The 19100-nt window shown below is 40.9% G+C and overlaps 1 protein-coding gene across 1 annotated transcript in view; it reads left to right on the top strand.

Annotated features, from left to right (window-relative positions):
- The window catches only part of ERC2 (ELKS/RAB6-interacting/CAST family member 2), an 877079-nt gene that overhangs the window by 192255 nt on the left and 665724 nt on the right, over positions 1-19100 (top strand). The window lies entirely within an intron of this gene.

Raw genomic sequence — 19100 nt, 5'->3', positions numbered from 1 at the left:
ACGTTCCCCACCCCTGCTCTAGTGGCCTGGTAAACTGTTTCTAAAAGGACCAGATAATAAACATTTCAAGCTTTTGGGCCATTTAATCTCTTGCAATTATTCAATTCTGCCATTGTAGCATGATAGAAGCAGCCATAGACAATACATAAAGCATGACTCTGTTCAAATAAAGCTTTCTTTACAAAACTGGCAGCAGGGTTTAGTGCGTGTCATAGTTTGTTGACGCCTGCTCTAGAGTGTGGCTGAGTGTGTATGTATGTGGTATGTGTATAAAACCAGTGTTGGAGTGTGTGCTTTTTACTGCAACATTGTGGAAGCGCTAATGGGGAGAGAAAGCCGGGCCAGAGTCACAGGGGAGGGGGCTTGATGAAGGAGAACCATCTGTCTCTGTGATCACAGAGTTTATTCATAAAACTTGGTAGAAGTTTTACCCATCCCACTTTTCTACCAAGAAAGTTGTTTGTAAAGTCATTCTCTCTTTCATTTATTCTGCAAGTATTTGCTAAGTGGTCATTATACACAAATGCTCATTCTAGCTTTTTCAAGTATCATAATTGTACGTGTTTTTCATATTTTAATGACTTACTTTACACGTTTAGCACCTTTGAAATTGGGATGCGTCTCACACTTGATGGTGTAATTATTACACGGTTTTTCTTTTTGGATATAAATTAAGATGCCTTACAATCAATGGTGGCTTAGAGTCTGGAGAAATATGGTAGATGTTTTAGTACTGCCTTACATATTTTCTAGAACAGTGCCATTTACTTTAGATATTTTAGATTTTACATGTACACTTGCTAGACAGAAAGATTTTGAGAACATTTTAACTAAAGATTCAAATGCTTTAAAAACAAAACAAAACACCAACTAGTACCGTAAGTCCTGACAGAGATTAGTTACTTTACATGTCCCAGTTAATGTTCTGTTAAATAAACTTCTCATGTCAAGCATGGCTTTTTCTGTGCTCTTTGATGCTTTTGGCTTGTTTCACAGATTTTCTTCATAAAGATAAACTATGGACAAAAATGCCATTTTGTGGTCCAGTGAGGAACCTGGCCATAGCCCTCTGTGTCTATTACCTATAACTTTCCCTTTGTTAGAAGCACAGAATTTGAGAACAGGTGTTGGAATATTTGTGTTTTCCCCCAGTTTATCTCATTTTCATTTCATTGCTCTCAGATTTTCTAAAACTATGAAGTTCTTTATGCAGGACTGGCCTAATTAGGAGAGCTTGGGAAGGTTTGTAAAAGGTTTAATGTTCCCTCTCTTTCCTGTCTATATAAATCAATTAAAATGGGCTATGAAGAAACTCACACTCAAGTTGTGTGTAACCCCAGCTTTCATTGCTATGTGCTTGTTTTCTGCGTTCAGGGAGGAGGTTCCGCTGAACTGTAGTTATGATTTACAGTAGCCAGAGATACATTTCAACCAGTCCTGTGATATATAGGGATCCGACATAATATAGAAACATTATTTATGCTTCTGATCAGAAGGGGAACGCTGTTTCTTATACTGTGCTTATGGTTTAGGCATTGTGAATAGTAAGCACATCTGTCTTTGTAATTAGCATAAAGAATCGGAAAAATGAAAAATTCAGATTAGTATTTCACAACTGACATCTCTAGATATTTTTAAAGTTAATGCTTCTAAGTAATAATAGCAAATACTCCTCAGTGTGTGTCGTGTGGGGCTCCTTTTGGCATGGCTTTATTTATTTGTTCTCTTTAAAGTTATGGTTTGAATGCTGAGTCTTGAAATAATCTCAACATAGTCTTTTCCTCTTGTGTATTTTAGAGAAGGTCTTCCGTGTAAGGACGTGGTTAAATATTAATTGCCGATTGATCATTAGAGAGCGATAAACTGTGATTCTTATACCACATGGAGAATTTTACAGTGTGGTATTTGCGGTATTTTGTGTGTATGTATCCCTAAGCATTTCAAACCATGGTTTTACTTAATGGCATTCTTTTTATAGGGCATGCAACCCGAGAGGTAGGAAAGGGCAAGCCAGAAGTTGCAATTCATTCAAAGATTTCTTCTTGGAATAACACTGGAAAAATAAATTTTATTTTATTTTTTCCCCCCTGACATCTTAAATTGTAATTTTCCCCTTGCTTTACCTTAAGTAAGGTATTTAAGTGAAAAGTGTGACATTTTAGACAAGGAACCTGAGGCAGGATGCCCCTACCATTTCTGGGCCAGTGCAAGCGCTAATGGAGACCCACAGACCAAGTATCTAAATGAGCTCCAGGGCTGTGTGAGCCAGTTCTGCCTGCCTGCTCTCCTGGGGCTGCAGCCAGTGCCTGGAGGCTGCAGGAGCCTCACTCTCTCTAGTGCCAGTCCTGTGGTCTCCTGGTTGTGCTGGAGCGGGGCAGGGTGGGAGCTGGCCCAGGCCCCAGACCTCTGAGTCCCCAGCCCAAAATGGGAATGACCTGCCCAGCTCCCCAGAGAGGTGGGTTTGGCAGGCTCTCCACCTATAGGCCATCCTTGTTTGACCAGGGCCTTCCAGAGGGTTCTAAGTGCCTCTAGGTCCACATCCTCTGAGCTGGGGGGTGGGGGGAGGGAGGGAGGGAGCAGCGTTACGGGGGTGTCTGATATACCCAGACACCCATTTAGTCCTTGGTAAGGGCAGAGGCTGTATTCATCTTCTCCATGGTTTTCAGATCAGCACCCTCTGCCCTGGGGGCCAAGTTCAGCTAAGGAGTCCCTCCCATTGGCTCAGGTGATTACCAAATAAAAACAAAACTTCCTTTGAGATTGGAAGTAAAAAAATTCATTTTGAAGTTTGTCATGTGCGTGGCCCAGGGCAAGGGCCCCTCAGGTCTAGGTCTGAGAGGTTGAGGGGCTTGGACAACATTATGCAACTAACTGTTTGTGCAGGGATGGTGATATCTTCGTCACAAACTACAAACTTGTACCATCTACATTGTAATTTGCAAACATGCTTGCTTCTGATAATATGTAAGAAGAGGAAAGAAATGAAAAGACAGAACTCATTTAAGTAAGGTATTATTCACATTATCTTTTTCCCATTTTAAGTTTTCTTTCTTTCCCATCTTAAGTTCCTGAAGTTTAAGGAACCCTTAAAATTCACATGCACGTCGTGACTTTGAAAGAAAGAAAAGCTATCAAAACATTCTCCTGTGAGAAATTTTCCATTTCTTAGGGAATTCAGGTGTGTGAATCACTTCCTTCTGTCCCATCATAGGAAAAAAGAAAGCAACATGACTTTCTAGTTCAGCCGAGGAGGCCGGATTGGCATTTTCCAGGAAAGACTGCTTATCATGGAGCAAAGCTCTCTTCTTAAATGGATTTCTGCATAGGTCTTACAGCAACAGTTTGCAGATGTGGACGGCATTCCCAGGAAAAGATTTTTACAGTGACTGACATCCCCGAAACCTTCCCAGAAAAAGGAAAATGTGTCCTTTCTTAATTTCACCATGCGATTTCCCTGATCAAAAGGCCGATTTATCTGGGGTGGCACCTGAAAAATAAATTTTTTAACAAGGTTGCTTCACAGTAAAGATGAAAGTACAAGCAACTAGTAGACAGGCCAACTGGAAGGGCTCGAGCGTGGAGGATTTTATATTTTTTCTTGCAATAAACACATGTGGAGTCCAGGAAGGGTGATGCTGTCATCCGGCGGCGTGATGGAGATCCTCACTGATGCTGGAAGAGTACCAGGCAGTGAAGTGTAAGATGCTGCTTTAGGTGCCGGCAGGTATATTGTGGGTGCGGGAGTCTGATGACGGGAATAAAACCTTCGATCCTGTTGGTCTCAAGGATCTGCGAGAGGAAAGTGGGCAGAAGGGCTTAGGCAGGGAAGTTGGGTTTGTCTTTGCCTCCAATGCTGCCCCTGGATTTCCTCTGAGAGGTCAGTGGAAGAACTGCCCGAGAGCTGGTTCCCCCCTCCCTGGAGGCTGCATATGTCCACTTGCCTTGATGTTTTTCCCCAACACATGTATTGGTTGTTCTAAGACCTATCACATGTCTATTTTTGCATTGATTGTAGGGATTACACTCATTTACATGTCTTGCTTTACCCCTGAGCTGTGCGCTTTTTAGGCCACCCGTTTTTCTCTCTATTTCCAACAGAACCAATGAAGGTTCAGAAGTAGTTGTCATTGAGTTGCATGGAGTTAGTTGTCATTTGGTTGCACGGACCAGGAAAAGCAAAGTCTCCTCATTGGAAAGGTCAGAACAGCTGCCATAGTTTTACGACCGAGGGTCCAAAATGCATCAAATAATAAATAGGCCCAGCACCTGAGAAGCTGTTAGCAAAAGCTTGGCTTTTAGCAACATGGGATCCAAAACAACTCCCCAGTCACATCATTTTCACAGAGGAGGCGAATTCTAAAAAAAAAAAAAAAAAAAAAAAATCCGAGAAAGCCTTCTTCCACAGAGAAGTCACTGTCCTTTAGAGAGGAGCACTACTGAGTGGAATTCACTCCAGAAGAGCACGTGCCGTTCCCAGGGAAACGGTCTGCTCAGCAGATGGCCTTCACGTTCGGGGCCTTGATAGACTCAGGCTTGGAAACCATCATCCTGAATCGGAGAGGAAGAAAAGTATGTGCCCTTCAAATGGAGGTGGTTTTTCAAGTGAAACTTGAAAAATAAAAAGTGGGCAGTGTTCTCTGAAGATCTGAATTTATACGCAGCCTTCTGCCGCTTGGATATGTGCTACACAGGGATGGTTTTCAGTAAGGAGATAGGAAGCGGGCTTAGATAATCAGGGAAGATTTCTGTAAGTGTAAGTCCCACTTTAGATTCCCTTACACACTGTTCTCTCTGCCTGGATCACTCTTCCTTCAGCTGCCTTCCACCAGCGAACATTGGCATCCTTCATGCACCCAGATCCACGGAGGGCCTTCCTTGAATTTCCAGATCCAGTTTGGTTCTCCTCTTTAACCTTTTGCACTCGGATGTCGAGTGTGACTCGACACGGTTAGCATTAGAATAAAAGGAATCGAGAAAAAAGCAAGTGAGTGCAAAGGGTTAAACAACCACATATCGTCCTGAAGCAGGGCTTGTAAACTGGTGTGCCTATAGGAGCGACGTGTGTGATGTAGAGAATGAAATGGGCTGTTGATAGTAAAGCCTTCTGTGATGACGGGAGTGGCCTCTATTGCCTCGTCCAATATGGTAGCTATTGAGCACTTACTGTGGCTAGTGCAACTTTTCATTAATAAAAACTTAAATAGTCACATGTGCCTAGTGCAGTGGTCGGCAAACTCATTCGTCAACAGAGCCAAATATCAACAGTACAACGAATGAAATTTCTTTTGAGAGCCAAAGTTTTTAAACTTAAACTACTTCTAACGCCACTTCTTCAAAATAGACTCGCCCAGGCCGTGGTATTTTGTGGAAGAGCCACACTCAAGGGGCCAAAGAGCTGCATGTGGCTCGCGAGCCTCAGTTTGCCGATCACGGGCCTAGTGGATACTTTATTCGGTAGCACAGGCCCGTGGGACAAACAGCAGCATACACATGATGACAGGTGGTTGAACTGTGGCTCAGTGTCAGGGAGACAGAGGCAGTGAAGAGGACTGTGGAACCAGAAACCATCTGTGCTAGCCAAAAGGGAAAGCTAGTAGTCATTTTTTAAAAAAGAGTAGCAGAAATTCCTTTATTTATAGTGACATTTTCTTATTTAAAAAAAATAACAGCAACTGTTTAAACTTCTTGTTTAGACTTGACCCATGTGCAGTCCGTTTTGTGACTTATACTTTGACTTAGCATGGTTAAGCATCACTGTTACAATTCTTGGTATAATTGTTTGTTTAATTTTCTCTCCCCAATGTAATGTAAGCGCCATATGGACAGGGGCCATACCTGCCTGGTTCACTGTTGCAGTTCAACACTCAGGTTGGTATTGATCAGGCATTCAGTGTTATTTGTTGTGATTATGGATGGATAAGGCAGAAATAAATTAAAGGAGGAAGAAGAAAAGCCAAACCCAAGAAATAAGACAGGAAATTTGGTCCTTGGATGAAACCCAACCTGCTTTTCTGCATGGGTAAGCAGTTGCCGGGTTGGCACAACCCTTCTGGATAGAACTCAGTGCATGGTGGTGGGTTTAAGGGAAGATTCCAGATTTTAGAGGAAAAATGATGTGGCCTTTAGTTACACCTGGTTCCCTGAGAAGGAAAAGAGACCAAGGGATTCTGGACAGGGGAGGCTCTGAAAGCTGTAAACGGAAGGAAACCAGGAAGAATGAATTGTTTCAAGACTATAAGGAAAAATGTTTCTGCTACTGCTGCTGTTAGTCATGGTGTCTACATTCCAACGGAAGCCATTCTGTTAAAATACCCCTGGTCATCTGTATGTCCCAGAAACTCCAGGGTCCATGGTCGAAAAATTCTTAAGAACTGTGGGTCAAAACCTTTGACATTGGTAATAGTCTGGCTCATGGAATTGCATTTTTGGGGTGTTGGTATAAAACATGAATTTTAATGGAATTAAATTCTCTGTTCTCCAAATATACAGTTGAGCTTATATATATAAAATAAAGCTCACTCAAAGGAAAAGCATTTTCTTCAGTTGTTTATGCCATGTTACTACAATTCCACCTGGGCTATGAAAGCAGTTGCTTTCAGTTGAGTGAGTCATCTGAGGTGTCTGGTGCATGAGAAATTGTTCCAAGAAGAGTGAATGGTGTTTATTTTCTTGTTGCCATCCCTTCATAGTGATTCTCTAAGATATAAAACTGTAATAGAGTCTCATTTTTGTTATTGTTTTTTTTAAAAAAATATATATTTTTCTTGATTTCAGAGAGGGAGAGAGAGATAGAAACAATCAGTGGTGAGAGAGAATCATTGATTGGCTGCCTCCTGCATGCCCCACACTGGGGATTGAGCCCCAACCCGGGCATGTGCACTGACCCAGAATGGAACCATGACCTCCTGGTTTATAGGTGGACACTCAACCACTGAGCCAAGCCAGCCGGGTGATGTTATTGTTTTTATTAGTATTCATGTAAGGGGAGAGGTGCATTAAAAACAAATTGTAGGCAGAATAACGCCCCCCCACCCCCAACGATGTGGCTATCCTAATCCCTGAAACCTGTGATTATGTTAAATTACATGGCAAAAGAGCTTGCAGGTGTAATTAAATTAAGGATCTTCAGATGGGGCGATTACCCTAGAATTTAGGGCCTAGATGATCTGGGTGACCCCAATGTAATCACAGGGGTTCTTGTGAGTGAAAGGGGGAGGCAGAGAGTCATAGTCAGAGCAGATGTGGCGATGGAAGAAGATGTCAGAGTAACACGATTGCTGGCTTTGGCAGTGAGTGTTCCCATAAGCCAAGGAATTCGGGCAACCTATAGAAGCAGGAAAAAGCAAAGGAAAGGATTTTGATTTTCCCTAAAGCCTTCAGAACATGGTCCTGCTGACACCTTGCTTATAATCTGAGAGATCCATTTTGGACTTTTTGCTTCTAGAGGTATAAGATAGAAGAGTTGTGTAATTTCTGGCCATTAAATTTGTGGTCATTTGTAACAGCAGCAATGGGAAATTACTCCCCTGATGAAAGAAATGAAGTCTTTTTACAAATGGTGACTTTATTTTCTACATAAAAAAAATTGTAACATGTGATCTAAGTGAATTAAATTATTCAGTAATGTTAATTGAGCACCTACTATGTTGAGGACACTGTTCTAGACACTGAGTATTCAGGGGTGAATGAACCCCATCAAAGTCCCTGTCCTCGGAGAGCTGTGTTCCATGGCAGACATTAAACAAGCATTTAGTCACACATGTGATGCTATAAATCATGTGATGCTATAAGTGCATATGCATAGTCCAAAGAGGTGCTCAAGGAGGGCTTTCCTGTGGAAGTGATTTTTGGATTGAGTTCCAAATGCTGAGTGAGAATTAGCGGAGAAAGAGAGATGATGGGGAAGAGCATTCCCGGTAGCAGGAACAGCATGTGTGAGGGCCCAGAGCAGAAGTCTCTGGTATCCTCAAGGAACTAAAGAATTCTGGTATGGATAGAAGGAAAGGTGCACGAAAGAGCCAATGTAGGACTTTGGTGCCAACACAGTGGAAGCCAAGGAGATGTTTTAAGCTGGGAAGTAATCAGGGACTGTAGTAATGTAATAAGTATAATTTTTCTATGATGTGGAGAAAGGACTGAGGTGAGGTGAGAATAAATAAGAAGTAGAGTGACTATACATCATCCATACTGGGGCATTTCTGAGAATGAAAGAAGGTGGTAATACTTACTGGGACAACGTTAACTGGGACTCTCCTAAGCAAACTGGACACTAGGAGGTTATTGTATGCCAAGGTGAGCATGAATAGTAGTAGCCTGGGCCACATGGTGGCCATGAAGATGGCTCTTTGAGAATTTCATTAGAGTACACGGATGACTCCTCCCCCTCCCCCCAATCCCCTGCTTTGGCTGTTTATACTCATTTTAATCTATATATATATAAAAGCCTAAGCGACTGGCCGACCACTTGACCATCTGACTGGTAGCTATGACATGCAGACCACCAGGGGGAAGATGCTCAACAGGAGCAGAAGCACAGGCATGGAAACATGGAACAGACTGATGAATCTTAGAGGGAAAGGGGGAGGGGGGAGCCCAAGAAGAGATTAACCAAAGATCTTATATGCATACTTGAGGCCTGGTGCACGGATCCATGCACCAGTGGGGTCCCTCGGCCTGGCCTGTGCCCTTTCACAATCTGGGACCCGTAGGGGGATGTCAGAGAGCCAGTTTCAGCCTGCTCCCCGCAGGCCAGGCCAATGGACCCTACTGGTGCATGAATCCATGCACCCAGCCTCTAGTATCAGAATAAAACCTGTAGATAAATGGTTTCAAATAGGTCCAGTTACTTTGTACATTGGCCTCTGCAAAAAGGCTTGAACGTTTCCACCACACCTCTCTCCTTTGTCCCACCATCTTACCTCTGAAGAGATACAAGCAGGTACAAGCAGGGGTCACAAGCGGCAACAAAGGTCATGTCATGGAACTCAACACCCTGGTTTGTCTGGGTTTGAGCTGCGATTTCTTGAGCCTCTGCTTATGTTTTCATTGTCATTTCCACTGATATTAGAGAACATTGAGGACAGTTTTCTGGTTTTTAGAAGTGATTCCCAATAGAGGGTGCTGGATTAGAATCTCTTGTAGGGCCTCAACTGGGATCATCCCCCCACTTCTGCCTAGTGCCTAATTATGGGGAAAGAGTGAGAATATGTGCAGTCAAACACGTGATCTCTCTCACTTCCTTTCCTACCATTTTGTGTGGACCTCAAGAAAATTTTCAGACTTGGCACCTGGTATTGCTTATTACTATATCTGTGCCTAAATTCTGCATTCTCACATGGATACTCTTGTTCCTGTACAGGGTGCACTTTTATTCATTTACTGCCTGTTAACTGTGATGCAAGACCAAACTCTGATGGGTTGTCTTTGGGGTTCTCACATGATCCTGCTTTAATAGCCTTACCCTTTACTATACTTCCAAGGGCATTTTCCACTTTCATCACATTTTACAGCCTTCCCCCATGTGCCCTGAACTGTGTCTATTTTTAGAACCTGGTATTTGCTGTGCGCTTCTACCTGGGATTCCCTTCCATTCTTATAGGTCCATCTCAATATGGATTTCCCCAGTATGATGGTCTGTTTCCCTCTGTGTTCAGTACATTTGTTTTTCTGTTATGACACTCACCAGCTCATGCTTCATTGAATTAGGAATGCAAATTTTGTTGAGTAAGTATCATAATTCTGAGTTTTTATTTGCACTTTATAATGTAGAGCAATTTTAACTGAAATTTTCTCCCTTTTCTTATTTGTCCGCAATTATGGTATAGTTGTTTTTTTTTTTTAAAGAAGTACTAAGATTTATTTATTTTTAATTTTTTTCCCACAGTTTGGCTAGGCCCTCTTACTTTTTTTTTAAAATTACTTAGGTTTTGCTGTGTAGTTAGTTTCTAGTATATTTCATATGGCCTTTGGTTATGTCAAAGTTTGACAGTGTTGCTATGAAGTAATTGTGGAATTTATTTTTGAGTGTCTTTACTTCATATCCTCTGGGCTTCTCATAAGCTTTCCTTTTAGGGAAGGCTTTCAAAAGTGTGTGGTTTGGTGTCCACGGATTCCTGGAAGTTCTGCATGGCTGGAAAATGATTCATACAGTAACTATCTGGGGCTGGATTTGCAAATCCTATGGTAAAATCTTGCAGGCATCCTGGGCCATCAATCATGACCCTGCTGGAAGTAAATAAGAGATTAGTGTCCCCTCCAATCTTCTCCACTGAGGCTTGGACATATTGGGCATTTTTTTGAGCAATGATTATCAAAGTGTGGTCCTTGGCCAAGCCTCCTCAGCATCGCTTGAGAACTTGTTCGAAATCCAAAGTTTCAGGGCCCATCCCAGACCTACTGAATCACAAATGCTGAGGTTGGCCCAGCAACACACCTTTGAACAACTCCTCCAGGTGATTTTGGTTCACAGTAAAGCTTGGTAGCCACTGTGTGAGAAGACAGGGGGGAAATACTGTTTACAATTGCCCTGCTTCCTGCATACACGTGATATGTAAGATCTGGAATAAACCTTGGTTTCCTTTTAGCTCCTTTTCTGAGCTTTCTCTAAGAAGGTCATCATCCTGGGATTATGTTCATTTATTGGTTGTTAATCTGAAAATCACAAACCTCAGTGCTGTTCTCTATTAGGAAGGCAGCTGGTAGAGGTTCAGGCGTTGGAACACATGGTTATACATGGTGGCTTGTGACATTAATTCGTTTTCTCACGCCTCCATCCCTAACTGGAAGAGGACTGCTTTGAGGAAGATTCATTCTGGTTCTGTCTGCAGCATTGCAGCAGGATTGCAGCTGGTCAAAGGTTTGGGGCCTTGACACTGTGTAGGGCTTCAGTGCGTTAGAAGAAGAACCTGCTGTGCTGAGAAGCAGGCAGTGGCTCCAGGAGAGAAGGCACTGATTTATGGTCCTGTAGCTGATAAGTGGCTGAGCTGGGACACACCCACGCCCCCTTGCAAAGTCTCTGCCCTTAAACACCACTGCATACCGCTCACCAGTGTCACTGGGCCATGAGACAGCACCAAGTGATTGCTGTTCTCCGAGCCTCGCTGCAGTCAGGGCATCCATGCCCCCAAAGCCCTGAAATTCGTGCCTCCTCCTCCTTTTCAAAGTATAAACTTCCAGTCAAAAAAAAAAAAAAAAAAAGAATGCCTTCCAGAAAAACCTATGAAAAACTACTAAAGATAGCAAAGGGAGCTGGCGATATTATTTATGGTTCTCAGGAAATTTGGAGTAAAAAGAATCAAAACAAGATACAGTAAAATAGTGAGTATATTTATCTTTATTTATATGTATGCCACCAAACCTTCAAAGATTGCTATAGGGTTGCCAGCTTTTAATTTTTCCAAATTAGAAAATTAAAAAAAAAATCACAGCTATCATCAACTACCTTCATCATTTTCAATTTAGACTTTTTCTCTTCTCAACATTCAGTCTCTGGGTGATCTCATCCATTTTATGGCCTCAGATACCATCTATTTATTGATGATTCTTAAATTTATATCTTTGGCCTCAACCTCACCTTTGAATTTTAGAATCATCTGTTCAATCGCTATTCCACCTCTCTGTTTGTATGTCTAATAGACATTGCAAATGAAATGAATCCAACTAGATTCTTAATCTCTTCTCCCCCCATTCTCTTGGCCTGTGTGTGTGTGTGTGTGTGTGTGTGTGTGTGTGTGTGTGTGTTTCCTATCTGATGCTCAGGGCAAAAATCTTACTGTTATCTTTTGGCCTCTTTTTCTCTCCCATCTCACATCCAATTAATGAGCAAATCCTGTTGGTTCTATTTTCAGTGTATACCTGGAATTCAACCCTTTTTTACCACATCAGCTGCCACTATCCTAGCCTAAAGCACCATGATCATCTCTCACCTGAATCATTCAATAACCTCCCTATTGCTCTTCATGGTTCTTGCCTCCAATAGCCTGTTTCCCAAATGATCCTTTTTAAAAATGTTTTTATTGGTTTCAGAGAGAGGAAGGGAGAGGGAGAGAGATAGCAACATCAAAGACGAGAGATAATCATTGATTGGCTGCCTTCTGCATGCCCCCAACTGGGGATGGAGCCCACAACCTGAGCATGTGCCCTGACCTGGAATCGAACTGTGACCTTCTGGTTCATGGGTTGATGCCCAACTACTGAGCCACACTGGCCGGGCTCCAGAATGATCCTTTTAAAAGCTGAGGCCATATCTGTCGTCTGGTCAAAGTTCTCCTGTGGCTGCCATTTCTTTTGGAATAAAAGCCAGAGTCCTTCACCAGTAATAAATCATGGGGATATCATATCATCATCTGATAGAGTGTGATGACAAGGCCACTTCACCTCTGTGGTATTCCTCCCAAAACCCATAACCCCAGACTAAACATGAGGAAAACCTCAGAGAATCCATACTGATGGCAGTCTACAAAATACCTGGTCAGTACTCTTTAAAACTGCAGGGGCGTGACAAATAAGTAAGAACTGGGAAACTGTCACATAGCAGAAGAGACTAAGAAGACATACGTGTCTTCATACATCGTGGTATCCTGGATTGGGTCCTGGAACAGAAGAAGACATTAGTGGGAAAACTGGTGAAAGCTGAGTAAAGTCTGGAGTTTAATTAATACTGTTGCACTGATGTTATTTTCTTAGTTTTGACAAGTGCACCACAGTTGTGTAAGATGTTGAATAATTGGGGAAGCTGGCTGAGAGATCTACTCTCTGAGCCATCTCTGTAACTTTTAAAAACCTAAAACTATTCAAAAAACACCATCTTATCTTAAAAAAAGCCTAAGTTTTTAGAGTGGCCTACCAGGCACTGCGTGGTCTGGTTCTGATAAATGCTCTAACCTTTTCTTCTACAATTCACTTGCTTCAGCAACACTAAACTCTCCCTTGGACATGCCACCTTCGTTTTTGTTTCTGGGCCTTTGTACTTGCTGTGCCTTATGCCTGGAGTGCTCTTTCTGCCTTGCAGGGCTAGCGCCTTCACTTCCATCTCCTTCATGTATTTGCTCCAATGCACAGTATGGGAGCGCGTTTCCTTAATCCTTTCCCTTCCCCTTCCCTTTCCCCTCTTGTTACCCTACCCTGCTTCATTATTACTAATTATTTGTATATGTGTGTGTTTATGGTCTTTCTCCCTCCACTGCAAAGTAAGCTCCATGAAGCAGGAAAATGTTTTGTTTACTCCATAGCCACAGAATAACGCCTGGCATAGAGAGAGAGCTTATAATAGACATTTGTTGAATGAATGAATAAATTAATAAAAATTTAGAGTGAACATCCAATCTCAAAAGGAGCAGTAGTGCTTTAAATGGAATTGGTTCAGCTTTGTGAAAAATTCATAAAATTGAACATTTTGGTTTGTTTGCTGTGGACTAATGAAAACTTGATGGCAGATTGGCACTGGTCTGCCGATGGGTTTTAGAGCCATTGTGCCAGGTCATGCTTCCTTCAAAGGAAAGTGGTATTTTAGTTCTTTTAAATTCGTGCAACCCAGTACATTAGCCACTAGTCACATGTGGCTGTTTATATTGAAATTAATTAAAATAAAAAAAAACAGTTCCTCTATTGGACAGGCCATATTTCTTGGGCCTGATAGCCACGTGTGGCTGGTAACTACCATAGTAGCAGCTAGAAACATTTCCATCATCACGAAATGTGGTATTGGCAGCACAGCTTTAGACGACAAATCTTTGTTTTAATGCCTTCCACTAATAAAAATAAAATGGTAATAATAGCAACTATAATTTATTGGCTTTTGCAATATGGCAGACACTGTGCTGTCTGCTTTCTAAGTGTTCTCTCAATCTTCAGATCCCTGAGGGAGGCACTATTTTTATTTTTTAGATACGGGATTTGAAGGTCAAGGAGAGTAAGTTTCCCAAGGTCACAGGTGGCAATTCAGGTTTCAAACTCAAGACTGCTGCCAACGTGAGGCCTGTACACACTGCATTTCAGAGAAGTAGCATTCGCAACCATGAGGGATTACTCCATCTCGTGTGTCTTTGGATAACCATCTCTCATTGTCAGGCAGCAGCGCTGCCAAGATAGGATTGTTTCTTTCCCTTCTTTCCAATTTCGTCAACAAACTCCAGGTTTCCTCTGCAGGGTACATTTTCTCCCTAAGTGCTTCCTCCCCATTCTGGTTTTCCAAGTGTCTGTCCCACGTGCTTTCTGGTTCCCCAGTGTAGGTGTTGGTCACAGACCCACTCGCTCCTGATGGGCAGGGGCTCTCCGCGCGATGTGTGATAGAGATGCAGTCACTTCTTGGCCTGGCCATTCCGCTTTCAGTTTTCTGATTGGGTTGCTGGGTGAGCACGTTATCCCTGCTTGTGCCCCACTGGCATCGTGACTGTTGCACAGGGTGAAGTCACAAACATCGATACAGCCAATAATTGCCCGTGCTCTTCTGGAGACCAATGGAGCGTGGGAGGATGTTTTCTGAAATATTTAAAAGGAAGGAAATTCTAGATTGTTAGGAGAAAGCCCTCTGAGTGAGACCCTTGTTTGGTTTGGGAGATTATCCCAAAACTAGTCTTTTTAATTTCATGTATCTAATTTAAGAGAAGATTTTTGTTTCTTATTATTTTGTTGTTGTTAATCCTCACCGGAGAATATTTTTCCATTGATTTTTAATATATTTTATTGATTTTTTTACAGAGAGGAAGGGAGAGGAATAGAGAGTTAGAAACATCGATGAGAGAGAAACATCGATCAGCTGTCTCCTGCACACTCCCCACTGGGTATGTGCCCACAACCAGGGTACATGCCCTTGACCAGAATCAAACCTGGGAACCCTGAGTCCACAGGCCGATGCTCTATCCACTGAGCCAAACCGGTTAGGGCTCCATTGATTTTTAGAGAGAGTGGAAGGGGAGGGGAAGGAGAGAGAGAGAGAGAGAGAGAGAGAGAGAGAGAGAGAGAGAGAGAAGAGAGAGAGAGAGAGAAATATCGATGTGAGAGAGACACATTGATTGGTTACAGGTGGGGGATCGAGCCCTTGACCAGAATCGAACCCGGGACCCTTTATTATCGGGCCTACATTCTATCCACTGAGCCAAACCAGCTAGGGCCTTATTTTGGGTTGTTTTACTTTACAGTTAAGAAATATATCTTGATCTTATATTTTATAAAGAAATTTTTTTTAGTGTAAATTGTATAATGTTTATTTTGTGTGACCAAAGAGTATTTTTAGAGGCAACTGAAGAGATGATTTATTTAGAATGATTTTCTTTTCTTACTTAAACATTCTATGAGGGAAATGGTCTGATAGGCAGTAACTAGACCATGTGTCTGTTACTGAAGTCACTGTTGACAATGTGAATAATATTGTTCTTGAAGAGAACAGCTAATGTTAGTGATTGATTGCTAAAATTCAGCCTGTCAGGCCTGACCTGTTTCTCTGTGGCGGAAAAAGATAGAGAAGTATGTTTAGTGCAGATAAATGTGTCATAACTATAACCCCTGCATAATCAACCTCTTTAATTTACAATGCATTGACAGTTATGTCACGGACTCCCACGGAATTCTGATTGGAAGGCTCTTGTACAAGGCAGCCAGTTGGAGATGCTGCACCATGTGCACAGCTGGTTGGGGGAATGCTACAAGGCTGGTGGTTTTGAGCTAGGTCTTGGGTAATGAGTTGGTTTTTTACTGGAAGGGATGAGTCGGTGGGTGAAGGGCTCAGGAAATCCATTCAATGATTGAAGTGTGAGGGACAGGTCTTGAAAGTTAGGGCAGGAACAGCTTTGAACACTGAGTGTAATACATTTTTCCTAATACTTAAGGAGCCACTCAAGGTATTAGAGCACCATGCTGTAGAGAGCTTAATTTGATTTCAGAATAGGAGCTGAGGTATGTATATAGTATGATGCTTAAAGGCACAAGCCCTGGAATCAGACTGTCCTGATTTGAATTCCAAGTAACTTAAATATGCTTAAGCCTCAGTTTCTACATTTAAAAAAAAAGGAGTGGGGGTAATAAAAGTTCCTACTTCTTAGGGTTGTTGTGAGGATTAAAAGAAGATAAAGCACATGTCATGATGCTTTGCCCTTAGTCAGCACCTGACACATGTTGTTATCTTAATTTGGTCTATTAAGATTTTCTGTTTCTTTTTTATTCAGCCTTGGGAGATTGTATGTTTCTAGGAATTTATCCATTTCTTCCAGTTGGTGCAATTTGTTACATATAATTGTTTGTAATATTTAAAATTTTTTGTATTGCTTTGGTGTCAGTTGTTACTTCTATTTTATTTCTGATTTTATTTATTTGGGTCTTCTCTCTTTTTTTCTTGATGAGTTTGGTTAGAGGTCTATCAATCTTGTTTATCTTTTCAAAGAGTCAGCTCTTGCTTTCATTGATCTTTTATATTTTTTTAGACTCTATTTCATTTATTTCTGCTCTGATTTTTTAAATTTCCTTCCTTCTACTTACTTTGGGTTTTGTTTGTTGTTCTTCTAGTTGCTCTAGGTGTAAGGTTAGACTGTTTATTTGAGATTTTTCTTATTTCTTGAGGTAGACCAGTAGTTAGGAATTTCCCTCTTAGGACTGCTTTTGCTGTGTCCCATAGATTTTGGGTTGTTGTGTTTTCATTTTCATTTGCCTCAAGGTATCTTCTTATTTCTTCCTTGATCTCATTGTTAACCCATTCATTATTTAGTAGCATATTATATAGCTTCTATGTGCTTGTGTGGTTTTTAGTTTTTTTTTTATAATTTATTTCTAGTTTCATACAATTGTGGTCAGAGAAGATGCTCAATATGATTTCACTCTACTTAAGTTTATTAAGACTTGTTTTGTGGCCTAATATGTGATGTATCCTGGAAAATGTCCCCTTTGCACTGGAATGTATATTCTGCTGCTTTGGGGTTAAATCTTTGAAGATATCAATTAAATCCATCTGATTTAGTGTGCTATTTAAGGCCGCTATTTCCTTGTTGATTTTCTATCTGGAAGATCTATCTATTGATGTCAATAGCATATGAAAGTCCCCTACTATGACTGTATTACCGTGGATATCTCCATTTATGTCCATCAATATTTGCTTTATATGTTTAGGTGCTCCTATGTTGGGTGCATGAATATTTACAAGAGAGTTATGTACTCTGTTGGATTGTTCCCTTTATCATTATGAAATGTTCTTCTTTGTTTCTTACTATAACCTTTGTTTTAAAGTCTATTTTGTTTGACATAAATATTGCTACCCCAGCATTTTTTTTTGTTTTCATTTGCATGAAATATCTTTTTCTAATCTTTTTTCTATGTGTGTCTTTCTATCTGAAGTGAGTCTCCTGTGAACAGCATATGTATGGGTCTTGTTTTCTTATCCATTCAGCTATCCTATATCTTTTGATTGAAGCATTTAACCTATTTACATTTAAAGTTATTATTGATGGGTTTATAGTAATTTTCATTTTATTAATTTATATTTATGTTCTTTAACCCCCTTCTTCTTCTTAAGGAAGTCCCTTTAACATTTCTTGTAGCACTGGTTTGATGGTGATGAACGCCTTTAGCTTTTTCTTGTGTGGGAAGCTCTTTATCTCTCCTTTAATTTTAAATGACAGCTTTTCTGAATAGGGTAGTTTTGGTTGTAGATCCTTGCATATCATCATTTTGAATATTTTATGCCAATTCCTTCTGGCCTGCAAAGTTTCTGTTGAGAAATCTGCTGAAAGTATTATGGGAGCTTCCTTGTAGGCAACTAAGTGTCTTTTTTGCTTCTTTTAAGATTCTCTCCTTGTCTTTTAACCTTGACCATTTTAATTATGATGTGTCTTGGTGTTGGCTTCTTTGGGTTCATCTTGTTTGGGTCTCTCTGTGCTTCCTGGACTTATATGTACATTTTCTTTACCAGGTTAGGGATGTTTTCCATCGTTATTTTCTTCAAATAGGTTCTCAGTTCTTGCTGTCTCTCTTCTCCTTCTGGTACCCCTCTGTTGCAAATGTTGGTATGCTTGCTATTGTCCCATAGGTAAGGCAGAGACTTTTATTTGTTTTGTTTATTGCTGTATCTTCACTAAACATAAATACTGCCAAATATATGTTAAATAATTATATTACAAATTAGTAAGAATTAAAACAAAATATATGCAGTGTTAAAAATTCATTCTTTAAAGTTATGCATTAAAAATATTGGGGCCCTGGCCAGATGGCTCAGTAAGTTGGAGCACCATCCCTTGCACCAACAGTTGTGGGTCTGATTCCTAGTCAGGGCACATACCTAAGTGGCAGGTTTGATCCCATGTCAGGGTGCACCTCGGAGGCTATCAGTCTATGTTTCTCTTTCACATTGATGTTTTTTCTCTCCCTTCCTCTTTCTCTAAAAAAAAAAAAAAATTAATAAAAACATACTCTCGGGTGAGGATTTAAAAAATAAAATATTGGGACCTATAAGAAAAATAGGATTGCTATAGACTATTCAATACCTAGGCACATTTGTAACCAGAGCACTAATAAAACAATAATTGATATTACCTCTTACCAAGGAAAACAGACAGCTCAAGCAGGCATCTAAGTCTGTCTAGAGCAGTGATGGCGAACCTAGGACACGCGTGTCAGCACTGACACGCGTAGCCATTTCTGATGACACGTGGCCGCTGAGGCAGCCGCATGTCGAGGATGAAACATTTGCTGCTCCTGAGGATGAAACATTTGCAAAATGATGTTTTTTCCTCAAAGTGACACACTACCCGAGTTATGCTCAGTTTTTTGGCAAGTTTGACACACCAAGCTCAAAAGGTTGCCCATCACTGGACTCTAGAGGCTATTTCAGGGATATGTTTTTTTGTGTGTGTGTTTAGTTTTTGTTTTTTTTTTTACACTTTTATTACTTTGTAGTGCTCTAATCAGCAAAATGTACACATCTTAAACATTCAATTTGATGAATTTTTAACTTTTTTTACCCTTTGTGTATACACCCAAAAATTTTAAAGCAGGCAGGGTCTCAAATATATTTAAATATCATGTTTATAGCAACATTATTCACAATAGCCAAAAGGTGGTAACAACACACGTGTGTACCAACCGATGAATGGTTAAACAAATGTGATATATATGAATAT

This window comes from Eptesicus fuscus, chromosome 18 (genome assembly GCF_027574615.1).
Source record: "Eptesicus fuscus isolate TK198812 chromosome 18, DD_ASM_mEF_20220401, whole genome shotgun sequence".
NCBI lineage: Eukaryota > Metazoa > Chordata > Mammalia > Chiroptera > Vespertilionidae > Eptesicus > Eptesicus fuscus.
Note: the sequence above shows the minus strand (reverse complement) of the source record. Positions and strands in the feature narration are given on the sequence as shown.